General features: G+C 34.8%; 1 pseudogene; it reads right to left on the bottom strand.

The window, feature by feature from the left end:
- Positions 1-394: 394 nt before the first annotated feature.
- On the bottom strand, positions 395-793 carry LOC102922406 (large ribosomal subunit protein uL29 pseudogene; annotated as a pseudogene).
- Between the last annotated feature and the right edge of the window lie 18,685 nt (positions 794-19,478).

Genomic DNA, 19,478 nt, shown 5'->3' with positions numbered 1-19,478 from the left:
GTAGTGTCTTTCTGAAAATAATTCAAATGTGTTCTTCCTAAAATGTCAGTCTTTACATCCAGGACAAAACTTTATGGCTGAGGAAGTTGTAATACAATCAAATCAGAAAGTCTATTTCAGAATCTATATGAAGAGGCTGTCATGGGTCAACAAAAACAGCAAAAAAAAAAAAAAACAAAAACAAAAAACAAAAAAACTTCAAATGGTGTTTTTGTTGTTGTTGTTTTTAAAGTAGAAACAAATGACATCCTAGTATAGACTTTGCAGGCCCTAATGCATTTTCCTGAGAGAATGAAAGAGAAATGTGGTGTGTTGTTACACCCCAGATTTAGCCAAATCAATGAGTTGATTTCACATATGTACTTCTGTACTGTAGTGGGTATTTTATCTTGTTTTATTCACCAGTCTTGTGCTTTACTGTCATGGCCTCTTTGTCCTTGATTCTATACTTGCACAGTCGATACAGTTGCTCCTTCAGCTACTGCTTCTTGGTCCTCAGCTTCTCTTGGTGCTTGGCGAGCTGGTAGCACATGGGTCTAGTCTTCTTGGATCACCAGTCCCGAGGCTTTCATTTCTTGTCCTTGTAGCCTTTTTGAGGTTTTCTTTTTGAGTCTGGTTAATGAAACTGAGGACACATACAATGGATTTGAGGTGAGACATATCTTAGAGAGCTTGGATATGACACTACTTGTCACCTTGGTGATGCAAAGTTGAGACAGTTCCCCTTCAGATCATGCAATTGTTTCAACAGATTCTTCTAACCATGTAGGTCCTGAGCTTTAATCTTGGCCATGGCTGCATTGCCCACTACTATCTACATTGAATAGTTTAAAGATTATCCATCACTTTTTACCAATGCTTGTAAACTCTTTGTTAGTTATATGCATGCATGTAAGTTCAAATACACACACACACACACACACACACACACACACACACACACACACACACACCACATAAAATACCTTGTGTGCCTTCTACAAACTTGTTTTCCTCTTGACACCCTAGAAAAATACTATCTCACCCTCAATGTGTTCCCATCAATTCTGCAGTGTTCTATATTTACCTTTGTGGTAATAAAATAAATACTTCTCTCTTCTGGCAACAAGCCTAGCATATTTAGCAAAGATTCAAACAATAAGAGAGACCCTGTATTAACAAAGTGAAAAATTAGACCCAATTCCTGAAGTTGTCTTCGGATCTGCTTGTCTGCATGCACGTTTCTATGACTAATGTAGTTCTTAACATGTGTGTGTGTGTGTGTGTGTGTGTGTGTAGTTGGAAATTTTCTTGTAACCTGCCCATCCCAAAGCCACTCAGAAAGTAAACACACAGAGGCTTATATTACTTGCAAATTGTATGGCCTAATAGCTCAAGCTTCCTGCTAGCTAGCTCTTATAAGTTCAAACATTTCTATTAATCTATAAGTTGCCACATGTTCCTTGACTTTACCTGTGTGCCATTACATGCTGCTTTCTAGATGGCAGGATGGCGTCCTGTCTGCCTCTGCCTTTCTTCTTCTCTCTCTCCTGGATTTTCCACCTGCCTCTAAGCTGCCTTGCTATAGGCCAAACAGCTTTATTTATCAACCAATCAAAGCAACACATATTCACAGCATACAGAAAGACATCTGACATCATTTCCCCTTTTCTGTCTAATCAAAAAGGAAGATTTTAACTTTCACATACTAAAATTACAAATAATAGAACAGTTATCAAGCAGGAATTACAATTACAATATCTATTCCATTCGTATTTGGCAAAATTAAAGAAAATATTCTATCTATTCTATATTCATGAGTCTAAAGTTTCATATCTAATTTATCTTTTATCATAACCAGGGAAAATTATAATTATAACTATTTAGTTTTCAGCTACATCAAAGACCCCAGAAGGATATAGTATTACCTAAGTAAACAGGAAATGCTATTTAAGCAACTTCCAAAATTCTGGAAAAGACAGAAATAGGTGCTTGCCTGAACAGTCATCCAAAGTTTTTCTGTAATTTTGGGTATCCATCTTTAGCCAATAGGCCTAGAGCTTTTTAGTCACCTCTCCCTGTGTCCTATAGAATATTTGGCAATCTCCTCTGTGAAGCAAGAACCTGAAGAACCATTTTGTCTTGCAAAGTTCAGTGGTCACCTTCCTAAACGTCCTTCATGTCCAGTTTATATAACATATTATCAGCAGTCCAGGAAAGAATAATTTTTTGCCAAAGTGGCTATTTTTTCCAAGAAGAAGATAAACTCCTTGTAGAATGTCTTCAATGCTCATCTTTTCCTTTGAAGTAAATTGGTGCTGGTAGGAGCAGATGTGACTCATTGTCCAGAAATTCTAAGTTTTTAAAACATTTTAAATGCCATATTCTGTATGTCTTTGAAGTGTTTGAAGATTACTTAACTAATTGAAATATAACTATGTATACCTAGAAAACTTAACTAACATGACTATAAGTTTGATTAGCAAAGATGAGTAATTATTAATCTGTATTTCTAATTATCCATTACAATTTCAAATGAGCTGTACATACATATATGTACAAACATAATACCTTAAACAAGAGTAGAAATATACATGCAGTATAACAAAATTAACTTTAAATTGTAAAAAACTAAAATCTATAGCAATGTAAAACATTTTATACAAGTTGTTGCTCTATAAAAGTAGATTCAATAATCTACCCTTTCATCCTATCATAGCTATATCCTATCCCTCTTTTTTTCTTTATAAAGGTATTGACTATGACCTATAACTATTTGTAAACAATCTCTAAACAAAGGCAAATATCCATAATACAGTTTGGGGAATGTGGGCATAGTTTTCTAGCCTGCTTCCTTCTGATTGTGGGTGCTGATACTCTTATAGGGACACAAAGAAAATTTTAAGATTATGGTCAAATCCTGACTAGAGTAGTCTGTGAGGCTGTATTCTCTGAGCCAGTTGCCTTGAAGATGATTTTGGATGTTGGATCATCTGGAGACTTAGGGAGTCTTGGCTGATCATATCATATTAGCCTAGAAGCAGTCCACAGGTTTTCATCTTCTGTGGAAACAAAAGCAGAACCTCTTTTCCAAAGTAATATATGCTTAGACATAAATTTTGTAGTCAAAATACCTTTAAAATTTATATATATATATATATATATATATATATATATATATATATATATATTTAACTCAGCAGCCTTTACAATCAAATGTCTTTCTGCAGTTAAAAATCCCAAAGACAACACAATCCAGATTCTCTGTGTAGTGTCCATCTTTACATGGCTTATTTTTTTATATTACTTTTAATGTCTCTTTAAAAACTTTACTTTTTACTACTATCTATATTTTTATATAACTGCAAATATTCCTTTTCCTCTCTCTTCCAGGCCTACATACATTTTTACATATAATGTAAACCATTTAGAGTTTTATTTCATCTGAATCTGACTTATTGTGAATCTATAATCCTTCTCTGACAGGGAGAGATTTTCAACTGCTAAACTGTGTTTTTAGGACTGAAGCAGCAACCTTGGCTGCTGACTGCCCATTTCAGCTTTTCTTTTTTTTTGTTTTTTTTCCGAGACAGGGTTTCTCTGTGTAGCTTTGCGCCTTTCCTGGAACTCACTTGGTAGCCCAGGCTGGCCTTGAACTCACAGAGATCCGCCTGGCTCTGCCTCCCAAGTGCTGGGATTAAAGGCGTGCGCCACCACCGCCCGGCCCCATTTCAGCTTTTCAATATGGTGGCGGCAATTTACTTCCAGTGCTGGGATCCATGCTCTCTTCTGACTCTGGGAGACAGTGGGTCCATGCCTCCACTGCACAGCTTAGAGACAACTCTGTGTACCACAGTTTAAATCTGCAATGCTGCAGCACATGAACCTGCCATAGTGTAGCTCAAGACTTGCCTGAGCCTTGCAGTTAGGATGAATCTCTCCCTCCCACGTTCTGCAGCTGCTTGATCCTAAGTAAACACATAGAGGCTTATATTATTTGCAAACTGTAAGGCCTACTGGTTCAGGCTTATTGCTAGCTAACCCTTATACCTTTTTTCATTTCTATTAATCTATAAGTGGTCACGAGTTCTCTGACTTTACCTGTATGCCATTACACGCTGCTCTCTGAAGGGATGCTTCTACCTCTGCCTTTCTTCTTCCTCTTTCTCTCTCTATGATTTCCCACCTGTCTCTAAGCTGCCTTGCCATAGGTCAAACAGCTTTATTTATCAACCAATCAGAGCAACACATTCACAGCATACATAAAGACATCCCACAACATGTATATATGCATAAACATGCACACGCACATGTGCGCGCGTGTACACACACACACACACACACACACAAGCATAAAATTCAAGCAATGCTAAAACTGATCATGGGGAATATGTTCTGGAAAAATAGACTAAATAAATAAAATGAGGAAGGTAAATTTGAAAAGTATTACATTTTAATTTCTCTAATTATTTTAATTTTGGAAAACACATGACAGAAAACTTGAACAGCTATTCCAAAGTAGAAAAACTAAACAAATCAAATTAAAAACAGAAGTTCAATTAGATACAAGTTTCTTAAATCATATCTAGAAAATTAAAGAATACAAAGTCCCAAAGAAAACATAGAATGAAGAAAGCCAATCAATGTGGACTTTAAGAGACATGGTCCTTTCAAAATATTTTCATACAGAAATAAAGAATGAATAAATTAAGTAGACTTTGGAAGTTGTGAAAAATGATAAATCACTACAAAATACCCTAAAAAAGAAAATAAGACCTCAGATTTTTCTGTTCTGACAACCAAGAAAGTGGAATAGGCAATAATCTTTTTACTCATTCATGATGTAATAAAATATAGTGGTCATAAGTCCTCCTTTCAAAGGCCTTCAAGAGGATGAGCCCAAAAAAGAGAAGAAAGAAAAGCCTGTGCCAAGTAACTCAGCACCAAATCCACTGAAAATTTTTATAATTTATAACTATATGGACTTAATAACTTAAATACTGAAGTACAGGATAGGTTAGAAGGATGGAGTAAGATAATAGCAAAGGTAATTTTGAAATTGATAAACTGGGTGTCAGAAAATACAAGCATGTATTTTTCACTCTAAAAATACCACTAGTGGGCTACAAAAGTCATCTGAGAGTATAACAATTAGCCTCGGGAAGGTGAGGAGAGGAACTGGAAGGAGTAGAAGCATACTAATTAAGTCATCACATAGAGTGAAGGACCAATACATACTCTCAACAAATGATTGTATTTTATAATCTTACCCTAATCAAGTTAACCACAAAAGGACAATATTAAGTTGCCTGAAAAAACATTTAAGAAAATATAAAAGAAACACCATCCTATAGTCAAGGAAAGAAGAGGAAAACATCAAAACAAGAGATCACAGGAGTGACCTCAACAAGACAGCAGAAAAGCAAATATCTTGTCCATGTACCGCCATAGCAAGGATAATACAGATGCTATATTATATAATATAGATAATAATACACTATAGAAAACTCTATCTTTGTGGGCAATGGTATTCCAGATAGGAGAGTGTAAAACCCTAAGGAGTCTAAGACTAAGAAGAGTTTACACAAGACCCTAAGAAAAACCTATAATTTTTATTTTGCTGACTGGACATGCTTTCAGACTTCCTTTGAAATGATGATATTTTTACAGTTACCAGTGCTGCTCAAAGTCTTCCTCAGAGAAGCTTGTTACTGAAGCAGGTGGTAGTGAAGGCAGAGACTTATAACTGAAAACATTGACAACACCAATTAATCATTGAGTGATTAGCCCTAAAGAAAACATCTTCAGTGCCCCCTCCAAGGTGTCCACACTTAGGGAACATCGCAGAAGAGGTGGTGAGAAGAATCTAAGTCAGAGAGTGGAGAACTATATTGTAAAATATATCTTCTGGTCATGACATGTTATTTACACTTATCAACTCATTACAGCTGTGGTTACTTGCATGAAACCTACCCATCAACATTACATTATGGGTGAGGTAAGGCTCCCAAGACGCCATTTCTTCCTGGCATCCTAGCATCAATTAACAGTTGCTCTGGAGTAAGGGAAGAAGGGATGTCATTTTCTTTGGTGACATAGCCATTAACAAGTTGCCCATGTTCCAGTAAATAGCTCTCTCCACACTCATGTAAACAGCCCTAATTTAAATTCAGTGGGTCACACATAGACACAATATAGACACAATATATAGTGATTGAATGGCTTGTTAGGCTTATTTTGCAGAGAGTCTGAGCACTAGAGGGATATAGAGAAAGTGGTGAAAGAGAGTAATAGAGGTGAAATCCTTAAAATCCAATATATATGTATGAAATTGTTATAGAATATCTATTTTAAAAAGGAATTTTCACTTCCAGATGACTACCTAACCAAAGTAAACCGGGTACTGGGGAAAATCCCAACCACAGAGTTTCCTTGTTTATTAGTAAGATACATTACCATACTTAGAAGAAGCCATCCTCACCCCCACCTTTTTGAGTAACATGTCTGTCTATCAAATTCTAGCAGTGGGTTCTGAAGCAACCCATGACCTGGCTTCAGAGATTCAGACTCAATCTGGGAACAATCCTGCTTGACAGACAGAAAGGAATACAGACCTACCTACTGTCCCATAGACCACTGACCTTGATCTGACCACAGATCCTGAAGGATGTCAGAGACCCCATGCCTCATCAGCTATCCTTCAGGACAATGTTGCGATTTGCTAGAAGGGATAGTTATCCTTGTCCTTTGATGCAAACCTGCATATCTTGTTCTTTTTATAGACAAAAAATAACCCAATGACTTGGTTAAAATCCATATTATCCATGCTGTTGGACAAGCCTGCTTTTTCAGGGACCCATTCATTGGCTTAAAAAGAGGCTTTCTAAGTTCCTAGCAGAAAACATGGCAAAAACATACATGAAGTTGCAAAAAAAAAAAAAAAACCTACAAATCATAATATAGCACCTTTTCCCCTGTCATGTCCTGGAGGAGTTTCCCTTTTTCAAGGGACAAAGCAGGATTTCCACCTATCAAAGGGTCATCAACAGCAGGGTTCCATATGCAGTCGAAGCAAATGCAATTTTGCTCATTTGAAACCCCATAGGCAAATCTTCAGATTGGAGGCATATTTGAATACGGATATATGGGAAACCAGTCAGTGAAAACTGGAAGTGGTATCTTATTTTTCAAGCTCCTAGATGCCAAATCCAAAGTTCACACAAATCACACAGAATTTGGCAAAACTGACATCATCAAAAAAAAAAAAATAACTACAGAAGTAGCTGACCCCAAAGAAATAGTGATTAACAAATTGAAAGCTAATATATCATTCTTTAAACATGTTTGATATCAAGACAACTGAGTAAAACTGGGAAAACAACAGACAAAATAATAAAGAAATAGAAGTGATACAAAATAATCAAACAGAATTATGGATACTAAAGAACAAAACCAATCTTCAGAATTCAATAAATAGCATCAATAGCCTCCTGAACAGCCAGATAAATAGACCATTACTAGAAATACATCTTTAGTAGCTCAAGCTGCTAGACCAAATCACCACACATCAGATAGCTTAAACAATAAGCTTTTATTTCTCATGGATGTCCATGTGGTTGATAAAGGCCTTCTTCTTGCTCATACAGTCACATGACAAAGAAATGTCTCATTTCCCTATATTTTATAAGGACATTACTTATATCATTCATCTCCACTTTATGAATTCATCTAAAATTAATTTTTCTCCCCCAAATTTCATCTCCAAATATAGTCATGTTGGGGACTACAGCTTCTATATCTATCTGAAGAAGAAAGAGACATTAAATCCATAGCAAATTATATATAATTGTATTTAATAATTACATACTCACTGTATGTATATATATTTGAGATATGCATATATATGACATACATCTCATATTAAACTGTTTCAGATCTATTGAGCCTGAATAGAAACCTGTAGATGGAAGGAGAGATGATTTCTCAAGCACCTATCCCCTTAAATATAGCTAAAACAAAGTTAAAATTAAATATTTAAAATTAAAGACTATCCTTATTAGGATGATACTGAGTACAATATCAAACATACAGACCACACTATAATGCCAAGTTTTAAGCTCTAGGCAAAATACATCAGATACAGTCAACAAAGCTTTTAACAGTAAAAGTGTAATCCATAATAAATTTAGAACACTAATGCTCAATGTCCTAAGTCAGTTCCTGAAAACCAAACTCATATAAAGTTATAAGCTGACCATAAGGTGAGTCATCAAAGCAGAAACTGTAAAAATGGTATTATATGTTCATCATGTTTGGAAACAAGAAATCAATACCGTAATCGTAGACAAAAGGAAATGAATATAACCATTTGGAAACACCAAGGTCAGTGACAATATTAAACTTTCTTCCTTCAGTTATAGGCCAGAGAAAACAGAAATAAAATCACAAAATATTTAGAAACTTTCAGGCACAACTGGGTTTAGGATTTTATGCAGTATACTAATAAGACACAAATTATTATTAAATAATGATCAGAGGGATTTACTAATCCTCATTCATCTTGAATGCAGAGTCCAGCCCACTAGATGATCAATTGTTAAATATTATCACCTGTGAGTCAAAGTAAAGTTAGGAAAAGTAAGTGAAATTTGCCTCCTTCTTAGTGGATGAATTTCTATAGTTATGCGTACTTGTCATTTCAGATATTTGTACTTGTATTAGTAAACAAACTGCACTAGAACAAAGCCAGTATATTAGTCACTTTGTCTCTAAGAAGTAACATAGACTCCAGTAAGGAAAGAATGACTATTTTAAAAAACTGACAGCAAATTTTACTATTAAGAAATTTAAAATTACTTAAGAATGACTATAAGGCGAAGAAATAATTTGCCATCTGGAAAGAAGACATGCACTTAGAGTATCCTATGGGTTTAAACTATGGAATGAAATCCCATGCTGTGAGGGAAAGTGGGACAATAATCACAAAAAATGAAAATCAGAAAGTGCAACGCTACAGGCACAAAGCTCTCCACTTTGAGCTCCCACCACCTTGGGTGTGGAGGTCCAAGACAATGCAGATGGCCGGGCATATTTCTGTTCTTGATCTTAGTACATAAGATTGTTCCAAGTACCTAACAAGAAATTGAACAATCTTAATAATAAAAACTGAAGAAAGGAATGATGTTGGCCCTTGTGAATATACTCAAAATATTAATTCCTAAAATAAATTGTGCCATTGACCCTTTTGTGAAAGAAGCTGACTTCTAGCCAAATTTTGGATATCTAATGAATAAAATTTACCCTAAAATAATTAGTAAATGGTTTTGTTGTTTTCAATTACAGCTTTCCCAGTCAAGTTAGTCCCCTGTGTTATAAACCTGACCCAAAAGGCCCTCATAGGCCAGCGCCTCTTACTATTTTAGTTTGGTTTAATTTCTGACATTCACTATTAATCTTTGATATTGATGATCTCCCTGCCTGGAGTTATAGCAAAATTTTACCAAATGATGAATGAATGTTACTTGAAGAGGTAAACTCAATGTATAAAAATATATTCAGTTCCTTAAGTTTTTAAAAGTATCTATCTACCTCTTAGGGTCTGTGTACTTACTATTCCATCATACAAGAAACAAACTGGAACTCTCCTTCTAAGGTTAATAATGCACACTCCAATTCCAGTCCATTTTATCACAGTGCAGTTACCTTATTTCTTCCCAACTTTACACAACAACTGGGTGATATTTCAATGCAACTATCAGAAAGTGTGAGGGGGGAAGGTAGGAAATGATTTAGCAGCTGTGTGGAACAAAAGGGGACCCTTGGGTTCAGGACTACGTTGACAAAATTGTAAAGAACTTCATCATGCTTCTATTGACATGTTTCAAGAAAAGAAATAGGTGACATGTTAGAGTCCCCAAAACTGAAATAGAAACTGGTTTTCTCTTTTTTGTTTTCTTTTCTTTTTCTTTTTCTTTAAATCTCCACCACAGGGGAATAACTCAATTAATTTTGCAAACTGCTAGGGTACATTTTTGGTATTTATTGATATAAAACCTTTAGTTAAAGCTTGAAATACAGAACTGTCTCTTAAATTTTTAATAATTAAATTACGTTTTAGGACTTTTAGTTGAGGTAAAATAAAAAGCAATGCTAATCTCTTAGAAATAACTTCAGGTTAACAATGAGTTTATTCTTCTTTCTTTTATTCATATTTATATAGTAGGAAAAATAGTGTATATGGAGGGCACCAAAAAGAGCTTAAAGTATGGGATCCATAGCATTTATGAGCAAATAATTAAATGCTAGAAAAAGATATGGATGTGATCCTATGTAAAAATTATTTAAATCTGAGCTCAACCAATGACTTTACTGTCTAAGCAGCAAAATATCATATTTTACAAATATTTTTTAAATCAAATTATAACTCTTATCCTATCAGAAATGTCACATTTATATTTTGGTAACACTAGCAGTCCATTTAAGATAAACATCATCATAATCATTATTAGAGAGGAGTCTTAGGTTGTTTTCAGTTGCTGTGATGAAACACTGGCATAGGCAATATGGTGAAGGAGAAGATGTACTTGTTTTTCAAGGTTACAGTTCATTATTAAGGGAAACCAAGGCAGAAATTCAAAGCAGGAACAAAGCAGAGATCATGGAGGCACACTGCATACTGACCTACATCCGGTGACCCACTCAACTGCCTTTCTTATACAGACCAGGCCCGTTAGACCTGCGATGGCACTGCCCACAGAGGGCTCTTCTTAATTGCTACAACAATTACTAATCAAGAACATGCTGCAGATGAAATCGCAAGCCCATCTGATGAAGGCGTTTCCTCAACTGAGGTTAATCTTCCCAGGTATGTTGACAGCCAGGATTAGCCATCATGATAAGGGTGAGCAAACAATAACCTGATATTGATAACAATATTAATAAAAGCAGGGATACTTGATATTTATGGACTACTATACTGTATCTCTTTTCCATGAATTTTATATGTACTACTATTTTTTATTTTGTTTTTACAACACTTGGTTGAAGCATATTATTACTACTCTGTTCCAGAAATCCTTCAGTATTACTTTTTTTTTCAATGTCACAAAGCTAGCAAGTAAACTATTATTGGCACATAGAACTGCTCTCCCGGCTTTTCCTCACAGCCACTGCATAGTACTTGACTGTAGCAGTGCGTACATATTTGAAGACAACACAGGAAGTTAACTTATTATAGAAGACTCCTGAGAAACAGTTGCTAATTGCATTATTTGATAAGTTATATTCAACTCACAGCAACCGTTATATACAAAATCCCAAATTAGGTTGAATCACAATTGGCTTTAGAATTAGGATAAGGGAGGTTTATTGATATTGGATAGTATTCTACAATGTTTCAGTAGTATAACACACAGATCACAACAGGGTGTTCTTCAAGGAATAGCTCTGTTCAGTTACAGTTGTTTGGAATGGTGTCCATTTACCAAGCACTGTCTTTTGTTCTTTACAATAATGGATTTGTCACTTCTGATCTCCCTTAAACAAATGACTCATGTTTCTTTTTCTTTCTTTCCTGGAGAGATTTCCACATAGGCTAAAAGAATCTGAAATAATTTTATTACTAATTTGAGTTTTGACTTTTTCTTTAAACTGATAATCAATATTGTATGTGCTCATCATGAACAAAATGATACTGTAAAACATATACAAGTCAGGAAATGGTTAGTTCTTGTTAAATAACAAATTTTCTTCACAGATGTCATTTTTTGTGCAAATATTACAAAATCCATCCTGCTTTTTTCAATAATACACTGTACCATCAATAATTATAATCATCTTGACTGTTATTTCTACAGTACAAAAAAAAAAAAACAAGTATTTTCCTTCATGACATAAAAAGTCACTGTAACCCTGCACATTCTGAACAAAATTCATAAGAAAATATTGAATGTGAACAGAATAGAAATTATACAGGAATATTAAACAAAGCATCTCTTAGTAGTTGGTAATCTTCACACTCACCTAGAATGATAATTAACAAGAATTAAAGAAATTCAAAGCTACAAAAAGAATAAGAAGAACAGAAAGTCTTGTTCCCTGTAATAATTCAGAGCGTGTAAGTGCTTATTACCTTACTTATGCTCATGCCAAATTTTGACTCACTTTGACACTGAGAGCATATGGTCTAGGAAGACAGATAGAAGGATCACCGGGGCTTGGGCGGGGGCAGAGTTAAGGAGCTTCTATAAGGTTACCATGGACGTTTTTTCTTCCTTCTAAATTTAGATGCACTCTCCAAAAGCTCATGGGCTTCCAGGCAAATCTAGTAATAATTCTAGCCTTTGTCTCTACCAGCCCCGCAACTATGTTTGCTATTTATCTTCAGTGCATTGCATTGCCATTGTCAAGACCGTGTTGTTTTTAACTAACCATTTCGTTTTCATTTTATGAAAAAAATACATATTTATTATTTAAAACAGAAAAACAAAAACAGAGTTTCAAGTAGAAGGTTTTGAACATTTGTCTATCTCAAAACAACCTCAAATTCTTTTTAAAAATGTATCTCAGCCTGGCAGTGGTGGTGCATGCCTTTATTCCCAGCACTCGGGAGACAGAGGCTGGCAGATCTTTGTGAGTTCGAGGCCAGCCTGGGCTACAGAGTTAGTTCCAGGACAGCCAGAGCTACACTGAGAAAAAAATGTCTCGAAAAAAACCAATAAACAAATAAATAAATAAATAAATTTTAAAAATGTGTTTCTTATTTTATTTATTGATGCTTCCTATATTATGGCTTGCTGTTTTGTATAGGCTAAATATTTTCAAAAATAATAAGCATAATGCCAGGGTTTCTCACAGAATGACAAGATTATTCGCGGTGTATTTATATAGGGTATTTGAACTAAACAGAAATTTAAAAGCTATAACACAGTATAGAATAGCATTTCTTCAATGATGTTACTATTTTAGAAATGATGTTTAGTAATATAATTACTGGGCTACACAAAACATAGTTTAGATATTCTGTTTTGTATCACTATATGAAACATATGATTTCACATCTTACAATATTTGAGATGTCTTCAGTCTTGAGACTCTTAGAACAATGAGTATGCTTTTTTTATTCAGTTCTAAATTAATTGATGAAAATTGGCCTCATATAACCCTGAATTTATTTTCTTATATTATTTATATTATTATGAGAACTTCTTGTCTATCCAGTTTTCCTTATTTTTCAGGCTTTGCCTTTTCTTTTTTATCAAAGTGATGATGCTCTGTATATTTTTATTAATTATTCCACATTCTAAAAACAGATAGTTTGTTAAACATTTTTAAGTATTGTGTTTTCAACTTATTTAATGTTCTTAATAATTACATATATAGTTACAACTTATTATATTTTAAATGCAGTTACCCTAACTAAAGAACATTTCTGTTTATTCTTTGTAACTGCTGTGGGATGGGTAACTTTTGTTTCTTTGTGATTGTAGCCAATTCTAATTATGAAGTGTTTTGACTATTATGCTGCCACTTATTGTCATCATCTTGACATTTCTTTTATTTCAACTTTGTTTTTAGCTTCCAGTTAATAGCCAATGGTATCCATGTTGCATAAATCACTTTCAGTATGGACTTAAACCAGCAACAACAAATAAAATATGAACCAAGTCTGTTGAGCAAAAAAGTTTGACAGAAGAACAACTAATTTGATACCACAATTTAATTTCTTTCTAAGGAATCTCAAATGAGCAAATTCAGTTCTTCACACTAAACACTTACCTTGCCTTCTACCATATTTTATTCAGTTTTCTAATTGAGGGACAAACACATGCTCTCTCCTGATAATATTCTTCTTTATTTCAAAAAGAAAGCAAGACTTACATGAAGAAATACATATCCATATTTGTTTTATGAAATCAAGTTGAAGTTTGTGTCTGAGACAATACCTAAAGATGCGGAACACATTAATTCTACTGTCATTGCTTATGGTATATAAATTTAAGTTTAGCCACAATAAACACATCTGTGGCTTTCCATTTTGTCCAATTGTGGCTTTCCGTTTTGTCCACATAGATGTGATGTATTGTTGCTGCAGTCAAATTCCCAGCATGGACCAGTGGTCTCTATGTACCATGCTGCAGTATGTGCAGGAAAAACACCACTGGAAATACTGCTATAAAATTGTCTCTGATACCTATTATTTATCCTATTCATTTTCCACAGCTTTCACTGAAGCCTCTGGAGCCACTCTATAGGAGACATTTGTCATAGCAAGTCTTAATGAAATCTAGGGAAGGATGAGACTCTAAGGAAATGACAAAAGATACCTAGTCTCAGGGGACATGTGGACTTATTTGACAGGTTACCTGTAGAAGTTCATTTTAGAGAAAGAAAACCTTGAAAATGTATTTTAATCATTCCCTTTATTTTAAATAGCTGCCTATTGTTACAGAAAATTGCATAAGAACCACCATGCGTTTTTAAATAGCTGCTAATGGTCTATAACAACTTCCTGATACAATATGAACCATAGAATATACTTGAAAACAACAAGTAAGAAGTCTTTGTTCTTTGATAGATAATGCAAGGAAACTTTAAGCATTACCTTAATATTTAAAACAATAAAGCATATAGCCATATTGCAATGTTTTTTAATGTTTCTGTAAAGAGACAGTTATAACTAACCATTGAAAAAGCACTACACTACTTGCCAGGAAAGATTATGCATATGCCTTAATATGGCATGGAGTCATATTGTCAGGAAGTGACATGCCTCTCCCGTGTTATTAATGTCACACACATTAGTATGAAATGTGCAGCTTTTTTTGTTTAAATAAACTTTAACCTTTCCCTTGTCTTCACATAAACACTTAACACCTGACATATCAATGGAGTCCCTGCCTAGCACTTTAGCAGCAGCATCTATCTAGTTTACACATGTTTTCTTTCCATGTTCAAAATGATCTTGTCACACACTGTTCAAACCTGGACACTTGTGAGAAGTGAGAACTTGTAAGAAGAGAGAATACTGGGTTGATTCCAGAAAAATGAAGACATATTGACATCATCGTTGGGAGTCTCCATTACTCCAATAATTCTCCAAGGGAATTTCTCTATTCCTTTCCTCATATCACTGATCATTTTACTATATATTCTTATTAAAATTAAATTATGTCCTTCATCCAGACATAGCCAAGAAGCAAATTCATTTAAAGCCCAAGGTCAAGAGGAGCTCTTTCTGTGCAAGTACAAAACCTGATGCATAACTGCTCAAAAGCAACATAACATGTTAAAAACACATTTGCCTCAGTAGAGCTGCTTAGTAAATAAATAGGAACACCTCATTCATTTATAACTATGAGTTATCTGTGTCAAGTGATTAATATGTATGTCTAGTATTCCAGACAGAATACCAGTGAAGAGAAGAAAAAGAATGGTAGACATTGTATGACAGGCAGAAAAAGAAAATAAAGAAGAACTTTTTAAAAATAAAAAGTGGTTCATTAAAATATTGAGTCCAATAAGATCTGCCTTCTTAACCTTTTCCCAAAGTCTAGCCCATCCGAAGCTAATCACAAGGTCCCATGAGTTGTTTTGCTTGCAGAATGAAGTATTTTGTTCTAATTGAATGAGCCTAGTACACATTCTGCATGTAGAATAGATTTCTAAATTAATTTTTCACTCCCCTTGTCATCTGAAAGCATCTAAGGTAACACAATTTTCAACAATTTAAAAACAAATGACTTCAATTCAACTGGCCTATATTTTATGCCTTTTAAAAAATTAACTGTTATCACAGCTCAATGTGCCAAGTGTCAACCTTATCAAATTTCTCAGTGCCCAAGAAAATGAATGTAATTGCTTCCCCTGTATGATATATTGTACATAATTGGCTTCCTATCACAAAGCAGCTGGAAAATATTCACAAAATCTGAAAGAAGCATGCATTTGTATTCAGGTCACAGACTCAAAAATGTGTGTTTCTGCTACAATGTAGGCTGTGACAAAAGTAACAATAAAATTTCAGTTGATATAAAGAAACTAACAAAAACAAACATAAAAAGTCATCAATTATGTTGTAGATCTCCATTGTTATAAGTAAAGCTACTGAGGTCAGCTCAATATTTCCTTGACATTTTGTATTCTTATTCACATAATCACAAATTATTATTTTCTTAAATATTTTAACATCAATAGAAGTGTTATTATTTAGTTTTAAATATTTTCTGTGCCTCTTACAAATCCATGTGAAACTGCAATAGCATTTCTGATATAATTTATTCCAATATATTGTTAATTCCAGAAATTTCTCCAAGTTACTTGAATGTGCTTCCATCATGTCACCCCCATCACAAAGCACAGGGAGCCACAGAGGGAGCACAGGGGAGCACCTCTCCCCTCTGTGATGAACAGTGCTCAGCACTACTTATATGTGTTATGGGCTTATTAATGATTTCTAAAAAATGTGTGTGTGTGTGTGTGTGTGTGTGTGTGTGTGTGTGTGTGTGTGTCTGTGTCTGTGTGTATGTGTGTGTTTGCATGCATGCCTATGTGTGTGTCTTCAAGGATATGACATGAGCTATTTGTAGATATTTGAAGACAACTTTTCTTTTTTTTTTTCTTTTTCTTTTTTTTTTTTTTTTGGTTTTTTCGAGACAGGGTTTCTCTGTGTAGCTTTGCGCCTTTCCTGGAGCTCACTTGGTAGCCCAGGCTGGCCTCGAACTCACAGAGATCCGCCTGCCTCTGCCTCCCGAGTGCTGGGATTAAAGGCGTGCGCCACCACGCCCGGCTCTGAAGACAACTTTTAAGAGTTGGTTCTCATCTTCCATCTTGTTTTGATGCAGAGTCTCTTTGTAAGATTCTGCCATTTTGATTCTCACCTTTCTACCTCCTATTCCCCCATAGGAGCAATGGAATTACAAATGTTCACTACCATGTTGACTTTTAACCTGGATTCTGGAATTTGAACTCAGGTCAACAAGATTGGCCACCAAGCACATTAATTCATTGAAATGTCTCCCCCGACTCATCAATAATGTTTCTTAACATTGATAGTTACACTTGACTATAGTTTAACTGAAGAGATGTACTTGTTTATAGGAAAACATTGAATTATTTAGGAGCACTGTGTCTGCAACCTACTCTCAAATGTTCAAAAAAGATACCTTTAAAGATATGTAATAGAGAAAAAGGAGCATGGTGACATAAAGATACTATGAAATACTAACATTTCATGCAATATCAATGTTATGAAATCTTAACATTTGGCAAATCTTACTAATCTTACAGCTATCTAAAGTCTTATACATAAAAAATTGAAATATCAGTCTCAAATGAAGACATTGAAAACATAGGATAAGGATGCTTCATAGACACTTAAAGAATGTAAGGATTACACCAGGCAAGGAAGATATATTTTCACTGCTGTGAAGGGCAGTAGGAAGCCCATATAAGCCACTGATTTTTTTCTAATTTCAGTTGCTTAAGTGTGTGAAGGTATATGGATCTTATAATATACATTGAAAGTGGTTTAGCGCTAACCATCTTATATACAACACAGTTGTTACTTGATGAAACTTAGAAAATAAAAATTTTATTGAGATACCTATGCTATAGTGAAAACAAAGCAAAAAGTCCTACCCTATGGCTCAGGGAAAATCCTGGAAGAAACTAAGGAAAGATTATTAGAACCAGAGATTAGGGTAGACTGATATGAAACAGTGTCTTCTGAACACTTCAATATCATTGAACTCACAGACTCATAGTGGTTGTGATTGCCTACAGAAGATCTATCCAAGATCAAGCCAGTAAAATTTCCACCATAGACTGGGGAAGACATTATGAAGCCCCACTCCTAGCTAAGGAGATTTGGAAGTTGAAAGACACTACATAGTGAGAAACAATTTTCTTCAAGGAACTGGCCCTTTTAGGATGTCCATGACTTTAGTAGATGTCACTACCATATACATTTTTTTATAAGAACAGCACTGATTTGTCTCAGTGGGCTATGAAAAGAGGACATGAACTTAGGAAGTGAATGTATCAGAGATGTTTGGGAGAAGTTAGAGGGGAAATAAAAGATTAATATGACCAGAATATACTATAAACATCTCTGAAATTACCAAAGAGTGAATAAAAACACCAGATAATTATTTTGTAATTAGATTATATGGAGATCCATTTGGTAAATCAGTCAACATGCATGTGTGTGTATGCATGCATGCACACACAAACACAGATTGGGGAGCAGGGAGGGAGGGGGAGTGAAGGAGAGAGGGAGGAAGGAGAAAGTTTCCCAAGAGCTTTACAACAGTTACTTTCTGAAGAAAAAGATCCCGTGGTAAACTGCCCTTTTCCCTGTAGTTAGCCAGTCAGAAAGCAATATGGATCAATGTCTTCTTACTGGCAGGATGAGAGGGAATACAAATAGAACTGAGGATTCTCAATTTCCTCCATACATCCATGTATCTTGTCTGTGTGACATTTTGGAACCGTTCGGTAGGAGCTTTGAGTGTGAGAGTAGAGCTGATGATTGAAGGGCCAAAGTACAATGATGGGGACAGAAAAAAAGGAGAGCTACACAGGGTAAGATGATAAGGGGCTTAGGGACACTCATAGCTCTCATGTCTAGCAGTTAACTGGACAGAAATGAAATCAGTCATCAGATTCATTGGCCTGGGGTCAGAGAGAAATTCCCTTAGATGCTATTTAAAGAAGCTTGAGAGAATTTCAAGACCAATCTGAAGGTAAAGAGCTCCACAACTGCTCCAATACACACAGACACAAACACACACACACATACACACACACAAACACATATACACACATACACACACACACACACACAAACATACACACACACACACACACACACACACACACACACACACACACACACACACCAACCACAAAAAAGTAGATGATTAAACTAACAAAGTGAATAATTGCCTGTCCTCTACTAAAAAAGTCTTGATACATTGGTATTTTTACCTTCATTTAGTTATTTTCTCTAATATTTTAAAATTCTTATTACTAAAACCGAAGTTCTTATTTTTATTTAAGGTATCTATTTCTCTTTACATAAGAGCAAACTGATGATAAGAACAGGAAATATAAAGTGACTGGGCTGCGTTAGGGTAGAAAACTCAAAAGTAAACTATTTTTCTTAGAAACCTTATGCATAACTTTTAGTCTAAATGAGAAAGATAATTTTACAGCACATTTATAAATAAAATGTATTTATTCATGTCAAAATAATATTGGAATATTGAGAGTAACTTCACTGATCAAATATGCCTGATGACAGAGAAATCAGTTATTGGCTACTTCTCAGGGAGCTGAAGAGTGTAAGCTGTCATTTGGTATAATAACCATCAAACCACTCAGCCATATCATCTAATGTAGGCATTTTCCATTACTTTCTCAAATTACCTTTCTTGTATATCCCATCAGAAATGAACAGGATGATAATAACTTACTTGAATATTTATTAGTTCTAGTAG

This window comes from Peromyscus maniculatus, chromosome 3 (genome assembly GCF_049852395.1).
Source record: "Peromyscus maniculatus bairdii isolate BWxNUB_F1_BW_parent chromosome 3, HU_Pman_BW_mat_3.1, whole genome shotgun sequence".
NCBI lineage: Eukaryota > Metazoa > Chordata > Mammalia > Rodentia > Cricetidae > Peromyscus > Peromyscus maniculatus.
Note: the sequence above shows the minus strand (reverse complement) of the source record. Positions and strands in the feature narration are given on the sequence as shown.